Here is a 10,197-nt window from a genome sequence, read left to right on the forward strand (position 1 = left end):
AGTCTACTGTGATCAGAGATATTAAACTATCTGATAATTTCATATTTTATAATCATGAGTTTCTTAATTATTTCTTCTTATAATTAGACTGGCCGCTAAGACTATAAATTTCACATTTAATTCTATTTAATCTGGTTTTATACATTTCTTAGTGTGAATCCCGCTGGGACTAGTCATTAAAAAAATATGCAAAGTAACTATATATAAGATCTTAAAATAGAATCATGACTTGAAAAAAATGAGAAAGTGATCTCATTTAATTTCATTTAGTCTCATTCTTGACATAAAGTTACTATTTTTAGACATTTTAAGGTTTTTTTAGACTATTTTTAATTTTTTAAAAAGTAACCCTTTTTGATAACACTCAAATGAGATTTAAAGTCATTTAAAGCAATAAAAATAATTTAAATTGAGAAGTGAAAATTATGATCTTATTTGAAAAATATGATAAGAGTAGATAGTAAGTCTCACTGAGACAGTATAAAACTACTATCTAATATTAAAACTGTGTAATGAGATCAGTCAAATTGATAATAAGACTATCAAAAAATCTGGTCCTGATTTCAGACACAGTTACATAGTCAGTCTACTTATAATTGTCTCTGATAATAGTAATAAATATCTTAGCTTGAGTTGAACTTTCACTTCATTCTTATCTCTGTCAATGAAATTGTTAGAATATTATATATTATCAGTATAACAGTTAAATATATACTCTTAACAATTTTTCATAACTCTAGAATTGATTTAATATGTAAATTTATCAGATTATCTTGAAGATAGTAGTTAAATTCAGTTTTATAAGCATGTAGTTTTATCTGATTTTCAGTTATAATCAATATATATAAGTTCTGTTTCAAAGTTAGTATTATAGTTCTATATAATATAAAGTATTATCAAAGAATATTACTTACTATAGAATTGTATTTCACTGTCTTTATATCTTAAACATTTGCTCATTCAAATCTCTAATAATTGATATTATAGTAGTCTCAGATTAATTTAATATATAAGTCTTATTTCTTCTCTATCTAATCTTGAGAAGTGTAAATATTAACTTAATAAAAGAGATCTAGTAGAGCTGCTATAGTATAGTACTCTGTAAAAGATTGTTCAGTTTTACTATAGTAATATATCAGTTTATCTCTTACAGTAATAATTATCTGCACTATAGTATTATCTCTAGACTGGCCATCAGAATCATGAATTTCACATTTAATCTCATTTAATCTGATCTCATACATTTCTTGGCGTGAGTCTCATCAGAACTAAGCCTCAAAAAAATCTGAAAATGAGTCATTTCTGAGAGAAATGATGTGAAAAATGACCAGATTTAATTCAAGAACAGTGAAATGAGAGTAATTTCTCAGAATAAACTGTGAAAGATGATCATTCTTTCAAAATCAGAATGAGACTGAGACTGAAGATTAAATTCAGTTTTATTCAGTTCATTCAGTGATTACTTATATAATCAGAATTTGATAATAATAATTGATAACACTTATGAAATAACTAAATATATTCTTATGCAAGTTTATTCTTTACTTTCTTATAAAAACTACACTTCTCTGATATACTGTGATTAGAGGTATTAAACTGTCTGATAATTTCATATTTTACAATCATGAGTTTCTTGATTATTTCTTCTTATAATTATTTCTGATAATAGTAATAAATATCTCAACTTGAGTTGAACTTTCACTTCATTCTTATCTCTGTCAATGAAATTGTCAGAATATTATATATTATCAGTGTAACAGTTGAATATGTACTCTTAACAATTTTTCATAACTCTAGAATTGATTTAATATGTAAATTTGTTGAATTATCTTAAAGATAGCAGTCAAATTCAGTTTTACAAGTATGTAGTTTTATCTGATTTTCAGTTGCAATCAATGTATATAAGTTCTGTTTCAAAGTTAGTATTATAGTTCTATATAATATGAAGTGTTATCAAAGATCATTACTTACTAGAGAATTGTATTTCACTGTCTTCATATCTCTAATATCTGCTCATTCAAATCTCTGATAGTTAGTATTGTAGTAGTCTCAGACTAATTTAATATATAAGTCTTATTTCTTCTCTATTCAATCTTGAGAAGTGTAGATATTAACTTAATAAGAGAGATCTAGTAGAGCTGTTATAGTATAGTACTCTGTAAAAGATTGTTCAGTTTTACTGTAGTAATATATCAGTTTATCTCTTACAGTAATAATAGCCTGTGCTATAGTATCATTTCAGACTGAATTTCTTTTTAAGTGATTTAACTGCTTCTCAAGATGAGTAAATAAACTGTTATACACTTATCAGACTGACTGCAGCATTGATGTATAAGTGATTAAAACTGTCTTTATTATTTTATAAAACTGAAACAGTAAATCAATTATATATTTCAACTGAGTTCACTTTATATCAGAAAGTTTCAATATCTGAATCTTTTTTCAATTAGAGTATTATACTCAATTATCAATCATCTGATACAATTGAAGAGTCTGAACAGTCATCTTATATATTAAGCTTTATTATATTCTAATATTCTGTATCATATTCAGTGATGTGACTGATTTGTTTATTTATTAAATATCATGAAATTGTTATTATTATTTAGAGAAGATACAAATCATATTAACAATGTTTCAAATCTGTGATATTTAAATTATTAGTCAATCTATTCAAAATTAACAGTAGTATTATTAAAAAGCATTATCAAAAAGCAATATTAAAAAGTGTTATTAAAAAACATTATCTTTTATAAAGTGAATATAAAAGTTACTTAAGTAATCACTTTCATCTCATTCTCATTTCAAGAATCAGTTATCTTATTATTCTTTATCTCAATATTAAGATTCTTTATCAGTGTTTATATTTCAAGTTGAATCATATGAGTAATACAGAGAATATAATCTTATTTATCATTTCAGAAATACAAAGCTAATTTTTACTTCAAGCTGTTTATCATAGTGTAGTTATTCACAGCATTATCAGTTATAATTGTAAGAAAACTGAGACTAATATCTTAATAGTTATTTTTAATCATAGTTATTAATATCTCTATTATATAATTCTCAGTATAACTACTGATCAATGATTCAAATTCAATTAATATCTCTTAATAAGTTTAGTTCTCATCAATATAATAATATATAACTCTTATAAATGTAAGATTATTTATACTAGTTTATATATTCACTGTAAAAGACACTCTTTAATGATTCTTCAACTCTGATTTTAGATATTATATATTAACTTTGTAGTGTATCTTGATTATTATTATTATTATTATTATTCTTTCATTATACTCATATGCAAGCGGAGTAATGATGAGTCCTTGTGTGATGTAAAATACAGGCTAGTGTTATTATACAGGAGGAAATACAGGTGTTGAGACCATGCTAAGATAACAAGAACATAGGAAATACAAAGAAGTAACAATTAGATACATGTGATAATAACTTCTCAGTTCAGAAACATAGAGTGATTTATTGAAGTGATTTGTACACCTCTGTATTTATTAGAAAACCTGAGGTGCTTGAGTTCCGGATTTAATGTATCCCCTGCGGGTTTCGAACTCACACACCTTGGTTTCCCACGCCAAGGTGCTACCGGGTGGCCGCATTAACCATTCAGCCACCGGGGCGTAGTATATCTTGAGATTGAACTGAAGACAGAATTAATATAGAATATAAAGATTTAAATTAAGTATTTAAAGAAGTGTTCAGAATTCAGAGTTTTCAATTGATTAAAGAAAAAGATTCAGAGATATATATATACAAAGTAATTATTCATGAAAGTTATCAGATGAGAGTTATGAAATCAGAGTACTAGTACATGATTATTTTTACATAATTTTCTTCAAATTAGAAAGTTAGTGTTATTAAAAATTATTATCTAATAGAGTAACTTATCAGCTCAGTAGTAATTTTCTAATTATTTTTCTTTTATTATCTGTATTCTGATAACTTCAGATGTTGAGAAATTTCTTCAGAGTTATAATCAGTTTATAATAAATGTTTCTGAATAAAGTTATAGTAATTATAGCAGAGAGATAACTCTTCAGTAATCTGTAATACAATCTATTAATAATTATTTCATAGTTTATCTCAGTGTTTATGTTGAGTTTTTCATAAATTTCATGACCTGAAATCAGATGTGAAGAATGAAGTGATTATTTATTATAATTGAAAAAGAGCATTCTATATTAAATTATAAATAATATAGACTTTGTGATTCACAGTGATTTCTTAAAGAGTTTATAAATCTTCAATAGAAGTAAAAGAAGTGAAAGAAGTGAATTCAGAAGATATAATAGTAATTTAAGAAAGATAATAATTTATTTTTAATAACTAATCACTGATATATGTAAGAAGAATTAATATAAGAGAAAATAATCTTCTTTCTTAACTTAGTTATAATTTTAGTACTAACTCAGATTGAATATTATTAATATATAAAAGTAAATAAACAATCTTGATTAATCTCTATCATATTTCTTGAAATATATTAATATTGTAAAAGAGAGTATTACTAAATTATATTATCAGATAATATTATTAAAAATATATTAATATTATAAATATCAATATTGAAAAAATGTTGATACTTATATATTATAGTGACATGATAGTTGAATATATATATATATATTATTTCTGATATTGATAATTGATTATAACTTGTACAATAATTTTTGAAAACTTAAAATTAATTTCAATTATTAACTAATAGTTACAAACTTATAACTAACTAATATAAAAAGAAAAAAAACTTTTTCTACTTATTATCTTTCTTCTCTTTCTCATTCTTCTTATTATTCTTTATAATTCACTTCTTATTCTTATTCTTCTTCTTCTTCTTCTTATCTGAGATAATAATCATCTTAAAATCTCTCTCTGCTACCTTCTTAGAAAAGAGTTCTCACTACTTCTTCTCAGTCAGATTAATTTGCATCTCAAAATCCTGCATTTTCTAATCTACTATCTCAGGTTTTATCTCAGTAGTAAGTAGATTAATATACTCAGAGAGTAGAGCTATCTTCTAAATATTCTGAATTATGAAGTGTATTCAAGATCTGAACAAGATCTTAATTTTCTTCTTCTCTATCAGCTTCTGCTAATCAATTAGAGAATAGAGCCCCGGTGGCTGAATGATTAATGCAGCCACCTGGTAGCATCTTGGCGTGGGAAACCAAGGCGCGTGAGTTTGAAACCCGCAGAGGATACATTAAATCCGGAACTCAAGCACCTCAGGTTTCTAATAAATACAGAGGTGTACAAATTGCTTCAATGAATTGCTCTATGTTCCTGGGCTAGGAAGTTATTATCGCATGTATCTAATTGTCACTTCTTTGTATTTTCCTATGTTCTTGTTATCTTGATGTGGTCTCAACACCTGTATTTCCTCCTGTATAATCAACACTTAACCTGTATTTAACATCACGCAAGAACTCATTATAAGCTCCGCTTGCATATGAGTATAATGAAAGAATAATAATAATAATAATAATAATTAGAGAATAGAAGTATTATCAAAAATTATTATCTTTTAATAAAAAACTTATCAGTTTTGACTTCTTTGTCTCTTACTTTAATATCTTCTCAATCTTCTTCTATTATTACTTATTTATAGTAACACTCTGCCAGCATGACTCAGTTAGTAAGACTGGTAATCAAGGCCGCATACATTAGAGATGCGTGAGTTTGAATCTCATCACTGACATCTGTCACTTCTTACTCATGAAAGCTCTTATGTAATAGATGTGAGAGAGGTTGAACGTGGTTAATTGTTGTTATCTAACTAGTAGCTAGTGAAAGCTAAATATATGTCTGTGGGTCACGTGGGTTAGGGCTTGTGTAGTAGCTTCAACACCCTCTCATGCTACACAGGCCAGTTAACCCACGCAGTCAAAAGCACTCAAATCATTCAAATCTGCAATAATAATTAATTACACAAAGTAGAGTCTAGTTTTCTTATAAGGACTAGCTCCATACATGCAAATACACATGAATATGTAAGAAAAAACACTCAAATCTGTTCTTTCTGTATCTGTATTACCCCCTCAGTCATCTGAACACTGTGAGGTCTCATTTCTCATATTTTTGTCATTTTATTGTTATTGTTATTGTGGTTATTATATAGACACACTCAGTGACCTAGTTATTATGAGTTATCATAGTTATCATATAGGTACACTCAGTGGCCTGATTATTATGAGTTATCATGATTATTATATAGACACACTCAGTGACCTAATTATCATGAGTTATCATGATTATCATATAGACACACTCAGTGGCCTGATTATCGTGAGTTATCATAGTTATCATATAGACACACTCAGTGGCCTGGTTATTGTGAGTTATCATGGTTATTATATAGGCACTCAGTGGCCTGATTATCATGAGTTATCATCTTATTATTATTATTATTCTTCAATTATAGATGTATGCAGTCAGAGACTATGACATCTACCTGAGAACTTTAGTTCTCAGGGTTTTTTCTATGTCTGTAAAGTTAACTATTATACATTCATCAATTTCAGATATGCAAAATCAGAAAATTCCAGCTCAGAATACAAAAACTGTTTACAAATTACAGTGTTTTAACATCTTTTGATACTTTGAAATCATTTGACAATATCATGACAAAAGAAAAGAGAAAAAGAACACAGTCTCAAAGATAGACACATTAAACAGATAGATAGAAAGAAATTGAAAGAAAAAGATAAAGAAAAAGATAAAGTAAAGAGAGACTATAACAAAACAAATTATTAAAAGAGAGTGTATAGCTGTTTTAACAGACTATATCTGATTGATTTCCTCCTCTTCATATTCAGATAATTCTGAATTTAGTCATTTTCTTATAGCTGCTTGAGTTTCTGATAGAAAGTCTATTAAGTATTTAATTCCTGTCTCAGTTGAGAATAAGAATCTCATATTTAATTGATTTAGATCATACTTCTCTTTCAATCTGGCTCTGAGACTATTGTATAATGCACAGTGCATTACAATATACTCAGAATTCTCATTTATATTGCAGAATGAGCATTCTATTGAGTCAAATCTATCATCAAATCTTTGTATATAAGATTTGAAATAGCCATGTCCTAGTTTCAGCTGTATTATAGATGAGAATATTTTCTTTTTACATTTAATTGAACAAGATTTTCACTTGAGTTTTGTTTCAAATCTTGAATAATGTATACTCTTCTTTTATTTCTGCCAGCTTTCATTCCACTTGTCTAAACAAGATTCTTTTATTTTTCTTCTTATAAAAGACCAGGACACAATTTTTTGAATAGATCTGCTTAATTCTGCACTCTTTTTTGCAGCTGAATCAGTCAATTCATTGTCATGAATATTCATATGAGCAGGAACTCAGTGCAGATGAATTATCAGCTTTGATATTCTTCTCTTTTGAATTTTCAAAACAGAGTTTAAGATCAGTTCAAGATTCATTTGATTATTATGAATCTGACTATTTCTAAGTCTTTTTAAAGCAGCTTGACTATCAGAGAATATCCATGTCTCTTTCAAACAATTTCCTCTTTTATGAGATTTTATTTCAATGAGTTTGAAAGCTTTCACTATTGTAAATAGTTCAGCATCAAAGACTTCACATTCAGAGCCTAGATTTCAGAAATCTGAGATAAAATTAATATTATCTTTGGTATAAGCAATGCCTGCACCTAATCTATTCAAGTTCTCATTTTTTGAGTCATCTGAATAAATCAGAATAGAGTCTTTTATATTAATTATAGAAATTCTCTTCAAATGCTGTTCATATTCTTTCTCTTTTAATAGTTCACTTATTTGTAAGTCTATAAGAGATTCAAGCTTTTCTCTCCAGAGAGATAGCTTCTCATGATCAACTTTTTCAACATTTAAAGAGGAAAATTGATTTTTAATCAGAGAGTATAGTCTGTACAGTTGAGAAGACATTTTCTTTGAAGAATTATTTTCATTTCAATCAAGAAATCTATTCCAATCCAGTTCATTTTCAGAGTTAATTAATGAAAATGAAGAAGAGACTCTTTCTCTGATTATATGATTTAAGCTCATCTTTACAACTCTTAGAGCATAGTTCATACAGGCCTTTTTAAATCTAATAGCAGAAGAAGGAATTGAAGCTTCAATTTTCATTGCTTTAATAGAAGATGATTTGAATGCTCTCAGAATTCTTCTCAAGGCTCTGTTTTGCAGACTTTGAAAGAGTTCAGTGAAATTCTCTTGATTATTTCATCAAACTTGAACTTCATAATCAGCTACTGATGTAATACAGGCTATATATAACTGTCTCATAGCCTGGAAGAATAGACCTCTCTCTGTATTTGATAGTCTGATTATATTGTTCAATAGTCTTTCTGTCTTGACAGTTCTTTGTTAAATGTGATATTTAAAATTCAACTTGGAGTTTAATCATACTTCTAATCATTTGACATTTACACTGAGTTTAATCTCTCTATTTAAAAGAGTTAGAGATAGTTCTTTCTCATTGAATCTAGAAAAGAAATGAATTAACTCAGTTTTATTCATATTAAATTGAATTTGATTGATATCTACTCTAACAAAGATTTCCTTTGCAGCTTCTTCAATTACTTTTAAATTCTCTTTGATAGTTTTTGAGCTGTAGACTAGATCAATATCATCCACATAACTTGAAGATCACACTATTCTCATATTTCTATTTTTGAATAGATATACAGTGTATATTGCAAATAAAATAAGTGAGATTGAAGATCTCTGTGATACTTCTATTTTTATCTCAGTCTTGTCTTATTTTATTTCATCAAAGAAGAGTTATATAATTCTTTTAGATATAAAACAGTTAACTCATTTTATTAAAGAAAGTGACAGTTTTAATATCTTCAATGTCTGAATTAACTTTGACTTTGAAACATGATCAAATACTTCTTTTATATCAATAAAAACTGCAGTTGAGACCAGACTCTCATGCTTTGCTATTTGAATATTATGAACAACTGAGAGAACAGTGTTAATTGCAGAACACTGTTTTCTATCTCTCATTTATTCACTGAATAAAAGAGAATCATCTATAGAGCTTATAAAAGATAGTTGAGTAGCTATTATCTTTTCTAAAACCTTTCCTAGACAGTTCAAAAGAGATATTACTCTATATGACTTAGAAATTGAAGTTTTTCTATTAGGTTTTGCAAGAATCACTTCAGTGACTTCTCTCCAGCATTCAGAATGATATTCATTTTTCAAGAGATTGAAAAAGAGCTCAAAATATTCATTCTTTAAGTAGGAATATGTATTTTGAATAATCAAGTGATTAATTGAATCAGGACCTGCAGCAGTTTTAACAGAACTTGAGAAGATAGCTGACTCTAATTCATCTTGTGTAAGATCAGGCCATTCTCAGTCATTTTCATCAATGTAGTTGAGAAGTGATATATTCTCTTCCTCTGAATCTGAATCTGAATCTGGTGAGTTCTGAAAGAGAATTCTCATGAAAGCTTGACATTTTTCCTCAAAAGAGTTTGCTGTATATGATTCATTCTGAAACTCACTACGGGCGCTAGCCACCCGCAGGATGCACCTTAAGCTAATTACATTTAACCCCCTATAATTAACCGACCACCGCGTCCGTCCTCTCGGGCCAGCCACTAATTTCCAGGGGTGTTAGTTAGTGGCTGCCACCGCCCACTTGGTGGTGTACACACCAAGCTTCCGGTTGCTGATCTCGGCCTCATTAGATGCCCATAGGCCTACCAATCAGCCGTCGTGGCCTCGCCCCATGTTAGGGACTAATCATAGGCTTGATGACTGCAGTCCTCCCTGCCAGTATTAGGGGTTGGCAGTGAGCTTGCAGGCACTAGCCTATCAGGGTGCCCTGTCTAGGGCCTAGATGTGTGTCTAGGCCTGCTAGTCAGGTGGTTTTCAAAATCATTCCCTGTATTTGGGGGGGAGCTAGGCTCTGATGGCGGCCCTAGTTAGGGACTTGCTTAAGTAGTGTATAACCACTACATTAGGCTTGACTCTATATCATTAGAACCTTGACAGGTGCACAGTAGAATAGTGGGACATTGACCCCCCATGCCGGCCCTGGTGGGTGTTCGCAGGATCTCGCTTAACTAGTGGCTTGGCTTGCAGTAGAGAGTTCTACCCCGCACCAAGCCTTACTAATTAGACTCAGCCCCTATTACATGGGGGCTTTCATGGGTAAGAAGTGGCAGG

Source organism: Blastomyces gilchristii (genome assembly GCF_000003855.2).
Source record: "Blastomyces gilchristii SLH14081 genomic scaffold supercont1.10, whole genome shotgun sequence".
Classification (NCBI taxonomy): Eukaryota; Fungi; Ascomycota; class Eurotiomycetes; order Onygenales; family Ajellomycetaceae; genus Blastomyces; species Blastomyces gilchristii.